Below are 8,892 nucleotides of genomic sequence, written 5' to 3'. Positions count from 1 at the left end.
TCTCATGGGCTTCCCGGGCAGCCTCCGGTCCCAATGACATGGGGATGACAATCTGTCACCGGTAATGCAACTCTGACTGCAAGTATATGGTCCGACACAGGAGGCCCTGGGTAACAGTCAGCTTATCCCACTGCCTTAACAACTTTTGGCCCTCGGGAGTCAGACGAGCCCGCTCTTCTGACCGAGGTCAGATCTTGGTCCGGACCCATTCTTTCACTTTCCACAGGTCCGGGCAGCTATTCTGGACCCTCTCCCAATCAACCAATGTCTTTCCCAGCACCATTGGCATCCCGGAAGCCACCCCACTTGAGTGTGCCACGTCCTGGAACATGGGGAATCGAGTTTCAGTGTCCTCTAGCTCCTCATTGACACTCTGAGCCGACAACCCTACAGAGACTCGGGAGAGTGCGTCAGCGTTGCCGTTCTCCCTACCTGACCGGAACTTGATGCGGTATTGGTACTTACAAAGGCGAGCCAACCACCTCTGCTCAAGCGCACCGAGTTTGGCATTTTCCAGATGTGCTACCCGGTTGTTGTCCGTCATCACGGTCACCTCTGCACCAGTCAGGTACTCTGCAAACTTTTCGGTCATGGCCCACACCAGTGCCAGTAGTTCCAATTTAAAGGAGCTATAGTTGTCAGGGTTGCGCTCTGACTCACTCAGAGACCGGCTGCCATAGGCAATGACTCTCTCACGTCCATCCTGGACTTGGGATAACACAGCCCCCAGACCATGTAGACTTCCGTCAGTGTACAGCAGGAATGGGGTGTCGAACCGCGCATAAGCCAGAATCAGGGCACTAATCAGTGCCCCCTTCACTTCTTCAAAGGCCCTTTGTTGCTGGGGTCCCCACTCGATGGGACGATTTTTCGGGTCCCCTGCAGTGCCCCTTAATAACTCATTTAACGGGCGCACCAAATGAGCAAACTTGAGTATAAACCTCCTGTAGTAGTTGGCCAGTCTAATGAATGCCCACACCTCTCGTAGTGTACTCGGCTGGGGCCACTTCTGGACGGCCTCCACCTTGTCGGGGGTTGGCTTTACCTCCTCCTGGGTGACCAAATGTCCCAAATACTCTATCTGCTGTCGATACAGTTGGCACTTCTTGGGCTTGATTTTGAGCCCATGGTCTTGCAGCCGTCCTAAGACCTGTCACAGTTTCCGGAGGTGATCCTCAAAAGAGGCCCCAAACACTACTACGTCGTCCAGGTATATCAATACCGACTTGAAGTTGAGATCTTCCAGACAGTGCTCCATCAACCGCTGGAATGTTCCCGGGGCATTGGACAGGCCGAATGGCATCCGGTTGAACTCGTAGAGTACCATAGGTAGGATGAAGGCCGTCTTCGCTTTGTCCTTCTTGGCCACCGGTACCTGCCAATACCCACAGGCCAGGTCAAGAATCGAGAAGAACTTCGCATGACTCAGGGCGGACGACTCCTCAATCCGCGGAAGGGGGTAGGCATCCCGGAAGGTCTGGGCATTCAGGTTTCCGATAATCCACACAGAAACGGAGACTCCCATCTTTCTTCCGCACCAAGACTACTGGAGCAGCCCAAGACCTTTGACTCTCCTGGATCACCTGGTTTTCCAACATGCTGGCCACCATATCCTTCACCTCCTGGTACATTTTAGGCGGGATTTGCCGGTAACGTTCCCTGATCAGTGCAGCATTGCCGGTGGGGAGTTCGTGTTCGATGGTGGAGGCACACCCGAAGTCCTTATCAAGTCTCGAGAAGGCCTCCTGAAATTCCCAAACGATGTCTTCCAGCAACTTCTGTTGTCTTGGAGTCAGGGTCTTGCAGTTCACCCCCATCCGGGCCATGATCACTCGACCGCTCCACTCCGCTGTCGGGGTCTCCCTTTGATGGACCTCTACAGCATAGGTCCAGGCTGATCTCCTAACTGGCCGTAGCGTGAAGCTCCTCCGTCGAGGAATATCCCCTTCGGACACATAAACTTTGGCCAGCAAGGTTCTCTTCTCTCGGCCTTTTGGCTAAGATCAAGTGTAGTATCTGTTCTTATCAGTGTCCAGTGGGGGTGCTCCCGGCCATTCTAGCTTTGCGGGGATGGCTGTTGTATAGTACCCTCACTGGTATGATGGGGGTCTGGAAGGCTAGTATCGGGGGACAGAAACCGGGGAGCACCACACGTTAAGCTGGGGCCCTGGGAGTAATTCCCCTGAGAAAACTGGAAGGACCCAGTACCTCCTGATTTGAACGGATCTACCTTGGTCTGGCCAGGGGCTGAGGAGGCAGAAAGTCCGCAAACACGGTGCCCCCTGAGTAGTTGCCTCAGGGGTGCTCTGAGTAGCACTTGGGTGTGGGACCCCACGTTGTGAATGAGCACATGGTCACCGCGTTTAAAACACTTTTTGCACTGCGCCTCTGGGACCGGGCCTTTTGGCCAAGCCCTGGGCAATTTTTTTGCCACAGGCCTCAGGGCCTGGTCAGTGCACAATTTGGGCACGACCACTTTTTTATTATTTTTATAGATTATTTAATTATTTATTTATTTTTTCTCCCCCCACGTTTGTCACTTTTACTTATGTGTGTGTTTTTTCTCACAGGATGGAGGGTGTGGGTCCTCGAGCCTGCCCTGAAGTCTAGGGGGAGGATGTGTGGCCTTTTGGTCCCTTCCTCCCCTGATCCCTAGGGGGTTTTCTCTTCGGGAGAGCCCCCTAACCAAGTACTGGATGTCCGGCTTCGGCTGGGCATAAGGAACGGTGGTCCACCAGGCCTTTTGGCCAGGAGGACCAAATGGGAACCTTGTCCCTGTCAGGAGCTTCGTGCCCCGGGGGATCAGGGTAGTGGTCCAACCCCTTCGGGGGTAGGACAAAGCACACCCCTAAGTGCACTTTTTGTGTGGTGTTTTTGCACTTGCACTTTTTTGTGAAACACTTACGGGTTTTTCGTTGTAGTTTGCACGTTTGCGGACTTAAAAAAAAAAAACTTTGGCCAGCAAGGTATTCCCAGGGACGGTTAACTCACAGTCTTGAAGTTGTTGGTCTAGGTCTCTCAGCACGTTCATACCTAGTGTCACGTCCATCCCTCTCCGGGACGAATGATCCAACAGCATGACCCCCTTCTTGCCGACGTCTTGCCCACACAGCCGGACCCGCATTCAGACTATTCCTTGGACATCCATCTCTCTGTTATTGGCAGCCGTCAGCTTGATGACGCTCCCGTCTTCCGGCTCTATCATATGTCCAAAGTTTCTTTCAAAGAGGCATAAGGGTGCACTCCAACCCTGTATCAACTAGGCAGCGTACCTTCTGGCCTTCCAACTCGGCTTCCATAATGGGGCTGCTGGCATACAGGTCGTATTCCTCATGCTTAGGGCTTAGCTTCTGGTTTACCGCCGCAGGACTCCCAGCTAATACGGCGGTCGGAAGTTTAGCGTTGGCTCGGACTTCATCTGTTCTGGGCACTCTCTGGCTATATGGCTGTACTGTCGACAAGCCCAACAGAGGGATCCCCTTTTGATGTGCCCCCGCAGCTGAGTTATCAGATGCAGACTGACCTCTTGTAGTATGGGTACTACTCACTATTCTCGCCGCCACAGGTCTGCACTCTTCCTCTCTCTCCACGACAGCTAAGTAGATGCTGTAGAATGTCATGTTGGGTGCCGTCCGGGTCATCTCTTGCAATTTGTCCTGTAAGAACTTGTTGGAGAGCCCCACTATGAACTGGTCTCGTAGTAGCCGGTCCACCTCCCGGAAAGCTCCCATGGCTTCTGTATCTCGCCGCTGTAATTCATTTAGCGTCTCCTGTAGGGCATTGGAGTACTGCATCAGGGTCTCGCCCTCTTGCTGTGGTCGGTTGAAGAAATGGCTCCGCAGCTGCACTACTTTATCACGCCCCCCTTGGGCTCTCTCCAGGAGGGAGAATATTTTCTCTAGGGTGTCTCTCTCAGGGAAGCAACCCCAACTCCCATCTCACACTGTCATGTTACACATGCATTGTGACTTACTGTTCTTGATAGCATTATTTATTTCATTTTGCCTTTTAGTATTTTGTCTTTACCTCCTCTCATAGTTCAGTTTTTCTATGTTGTTAGCTCTACCCTTCCAGTATAATATTGCAGACACCATACAACCCATACTTACTGCTGGAATGGTTCATATTATGATCTTTTTACCTATCTGGATGTTGTCTGTTGTCATGATCTGCACAGATATGAAATAAACTTTTGAAAAGCATTGAAGAAGTCATTCTGATTGAGTCAGATGTCTTCTAGTGCTACAGAGATTGTGAGTTATTGCTATCTTGATACAGTTAGGGAACACACTTTTAGTGTTTAGACTTAGGAGATAGAACAAGAGCTAATCCTGCAGCTGGATAGCAGGTACCATCTGGTACCTTTTGTGCCTGGCAGACATCCAGATCCAGCCTCCAATTTCTGAACTTTTGGATATTGGTCAAACATTTACTCTCTGTCATACAGTATATAGGTTGCATTCTGCTGATAAGGATGCAGTGATGAGGAACTTGAAAAGTCAGAGAATATTGATTTTGATTGAGCCTCGTTTAAGATCTACCCCAGTCTGGCCAAAGAGACCCTATACAGATGCTCTTAGAATAGCAAATGTGTCCTATTTACAGTATGGGGTTTTCCAGTGTGCTTAATTATGTAATGAAATGGCAGATATGCCATGCTGAAATTCCCAGAAGATTTGGATTACTTCTGTTCAATACTGGAGGTACTGGAGGTCCTTAAACTAGATCTGCCAAGATGTAAAGAGGAAGTCCCTTCATTATCTTAACTGACGGATTCCCTCTAGAAGAAAACCCCTTGGGGAAAACACTTCAGCCACAAACAAGTCAGCAAAAGTTAGTTCAAGTGTCTGGTGTGATTTCTCTGTGCTTCCAATATACACTAACACTGTTTTTTAGTTCCATAAAGGTTTCACCGTAAATGTTCAAGTCAGCATATAGAATGGTAGTGATGACATCCGTGAGTGCACACTGGTAGAACAACAAAAGCAAGGTATATTGACAACCATACTATGGCATCTCAGCTGTGTAGGCACACACTAGGAAGCATTATGTATGTTCAGGAGCAATAATACAACATAGAAAGAAACAAATACTTGAACCTTGTAGCAGAGAACCAGAAATAGGGATCAAGTGTCATTAATATCCACATTTACCAATGTCTAGGCTTGGATAATGTGGTAGGTTTACCAAAACTGGGGCACTCAGAATCTGGTGTAGCTGTGCATGGCAGCCAATACACTGCTAGCTTCAGCTTGTTTAATTAGGCTTTGGCAACTAAACTTGGAAGCTGATTGGTTTCTATGCAGAGCTGCACCAGAGTTTGCACCCTCCAGTTTTAGTAAATAACCCCCAGTGTGTCTCCCAGTACTGATATACACCATCTCTGAAAGCACAGTGGGTTATATCACCAACCTATCCTACTATCTCACATATCTCCTTATTGCAAGGCAATCCCTGAATACACTATCTCCTCATAGACTATTAAAAAGGAGTTATGTGTTCCATCACTGCACTTAAACACTACAGGCAGGTCGAGTTGAAGAAGAAGCAGAGGATTAGCAGATTGAAAGAATGAAAAAAAAAAATAAGGGGGAAGAGGTGGGAAAATAAAAGAAAACAGGGAACAGCATGCTTCAGGGTGGGATGTTTCCAGAAATACAACTACCCTGAGAATTCTGAACAACTCACAAATCAGGGGAGCTGCGAATTAACTGCCCATGTGACATGGGGTTTCATCAGCTCTCCAAGGTGCAACTCAGTTCAAAGTCAAGAACCTGAAGGAAGCACAGATTTGTATTCATCCTTGGTCTTATAGGCCATCCAGCAAGCCAAAACAGTGTAGTATTTTGTCATAGTGTCCTTGGAAATTACTGTCAATTCCTTCATTTCAGTTGTTTTATTCACTCTCTGCCGCTGGAGAAGAAACACTTTGTGGTCATCCAGAAGCAGAAGAAAGAGTACTTCTGGAATGAGAACTCTGGAGGGAAAATGTTACTTGCACTTTCATTATGGTTATCATTATTTAATTCCATGAAGTATTTTTTAATGTCTTTAGGGCACTTCTGGCATGCAAGAATATGTTTTTTCATCCTTGTAACATTTGGGAAAGAATATTTCTTCTCACAATACTTTCAAACTGCAGCTTTGCTCTCAGCAGAAATTGCACTGTGGAAATATCCCCAAACTGTAGATGTTGGTCTCATCATTTTACTGAGAGGAGGAAAAGAAAAAAAACTATTTACTGACCAGACTATTAGTGAACATTATGTTGTGATGGTCAAAAACATTAATAGTAATCATTTAAAGATTAAAAAGACAAACTAATTTGTCAGACAAATTTATCCCCTTGCCTGTCAATTAGGGCCTGAGAGAATAGAAACTATCATCTACTGTATCCCAACAATCACCCAACTGTAGGAGGTACAAGATGGAGCCTACAAGCAACTAAACTGGAGCCTTTTCCTTGCAGTGCCCCCTAGTGGCAGAAATGCACATTTCTTTTGCTTGTGAACTACATTGAGAAGTGCAGTGTTACTTGAACTGTATTCCAGGATTTGCTTGTATTCAGCTGAGAAAGGATGCAATAAATTTAAGACTTTACATAAAGTTTAAAAAATCTTTAATTCAGGAATTCATGTTAAATAGTTCTGATATCATGTCCTAAATGTATTATTTATCATTGTAAACAATGGACATATTCCACACTTCTTTTTTCCACTTTTGTTCATTTTTGAAAAAAAAAACAAAAAACAGCTTTGAAAACAAAAATGGAAGAAAGCTAAATTTTTTCCAGACCTACCCATCTCTAGTCAGAATCATTAAGCTTAGCAGTAATTATAATAATAACAGTGACATTTTTCTGCTGACTGCAGATAGTAGCCTCCCTGGTGGTATTCCCGAGTGTAGCTCGGGGTAAAGTTTCAGTACCACAAGCGGTAACCCCGAGCTACACTCGGGCTTACCATGTGGCGCTGCTCCGCGATCCCTTGATCACTTACCTTGTCCTGCGCTCCTGCGATGTCCCTCCTGCAGTGTCCCCGGCAATGTAATCTGGCGGATGCCGGCATCTGTCATCTGGGTTCCGTCCCCTGCGAGCGTTGGGACGTACAGGGGACGGAACGGCGGGAAATTTGAAAATGACAAAACGTGACATTCACTAAAATCACTAAAATCACATAGCAAAACATTACTGTATCAAAGCATTTCACATACACTTTGTCCCTAGTGCTTTGTCCTGTGCCCTGCCTGCATTTTTACTATTCTTTCTGCCTGGAAACTGAGAAACGTCTATGGCGTCCAAAAAGCATACCTTTAGGTCAAAAGTGGTTTTAGACCAGCTAGAGAACAGCGATAGTAAATTAGAACCACTTGCAGAATTGAGTGATAATGATTCTAGGGGAAATTCATCATCAGACACTGAAAACGATTTTGCGACTTTGCTCAGTGATGTGCGAACTTGGCGTTATATTTCAAATTTCAGTGTTTTTGGTTTGATTATATTATTGAATTAAATGTATTATTATTATTATATTATTATTTTTTATGATTATTTATTAAATTATAATTTATGATTTTATTTTTCAAGTTTTATCCTACCCGGAATGTTTACTAGACTCTTGTTCGGACAGATTTCAGTGAGTTATTCCTAAAAATTACAGGCCTACAATAAAAAAAATACATATTTCCATGCAAAAAAATGTACCGCTTTGAGCACAGAAATATGGACATAATCAGACCGCTAGGGAGGTTAAAAAGAACAGTGGTTAAATGGTTAGCACTTCCACCTGGTTACGCTAGGGTCATTGGTTTGAATCCCAACCATGGCACCACCTGGATGGAGTTTGCATGTTTTCCCTGTGCTTGTGTGGGTATCCTCTAGGGAATTCTGGTTTCCTCCCACACTCCAAAGACATGCTGGTAGGTTAATTGGCTCCTGTCTAAATTGGCCCTAGTATGTGTATGTATGACTTGAGTTAGGGACAGCCACTATGCAGCCATGCCTGCAGCAGGGCTGGTTCCGGAAAACTAGGGGGTGCAGTAGAGGACCTGCTAGCAGGGGAGACATACCTCCCAGGGAGACCACTGGAAATACAGTGAATGAGACAACGGCAGGCTCTCCCCTAACCATGACAGCTCCACAGGGGAGGAAGGTGAGCGCAGTGCAGCCACACATCCTGCTCTGTAGCAGCAGTGTGTGTGTGTGGGGGGGGGTGGATTTGGGCTGTCTCTTCTCTGAATTGGGCCATCTCCTTGCTATCTGGATCTGTCTCTGTGGCGCATTGGGCTGCCTCTTTGCTATATGGAGCTGTCTCTTTGCTGGACTGGGCTGTCTTTTTGCTGAAATGGGACTGTCTCTTTGCTGGATTGGGACATCTCTTTGCTATATGGGATTATCTGTTTGGTGGATTGGACTGTCTCTTTGGTGGATGGGGTTGTCTCTTTGCTGGATTTGGATGTCTCCTTGCTCTATGGGGATGTCTCATTGCTGGATTGGGCTATCTCATTGATTATTTGGGCTGTCTCATTCTGTCACCAGCCGCCCCCACAAACGCCCACCATCCCATTCCACCCCCCCTTTCACCTCCCCGGTCCCTTGGCTGCTCAGTTTAAAATGCCCTTGCCTATTTTATGTCCCAGTCAGGACCTGGTTAGGGACCTTAGATTGTATGCTCCTTGAGGGTTAGGGACTGATGTGAATGTACAAAAAAATAATATATATATAAATATATATATATATATATATATATATATATATATATATATATATATATATAAAGCACTGCATAAATTGAGCAAACCGCCCATACACTATAATCCATCGTGCCCCCTCAGCTCATATGGGAAGAAGATGAAGGGCCAGTCAGGATACCCTGACATATTCCGGCTCCACAA

The 8,892-nt window shown here is 46.3% G+C and overlaps 1 pseudogene; it reads left to right on the top strand.

Moving 5' to 3' along the window:
• Positions 1-1,977: 1,977 nt before the first annotated feature.
• On the top strand, positions 1,978-2,153 carry LOC149455155 (U2 spliceosomal RNA; annotated as a pseudogene).
• The last annotated feature ends 6,739 nt before the right edge of the window (positions 2,154-8,892 follow it).

The sequence above is a fragment of the Staurois parvus genome, unplaced genomic scaffold, assembly GCF_062004578.1.
Source record: "Staurois parvus isolate SC_StPar_1 unplaced genomic scaffold, SC_StPar_1.0 ptg000402l, whole genome shotgun sequence".
In the NCBI taxonomy this organism is placed as follows: Eukaryota; Metazoa; Chordata; class Amphibia; order Anura; family Ranidae; genus Staurois; species Staurois parvus.
The sequence above is the reverse complement of the archived record's forward strand: the minus strand, read 5'-3'. Positions and strand labels throughout refer to the sequence as shown.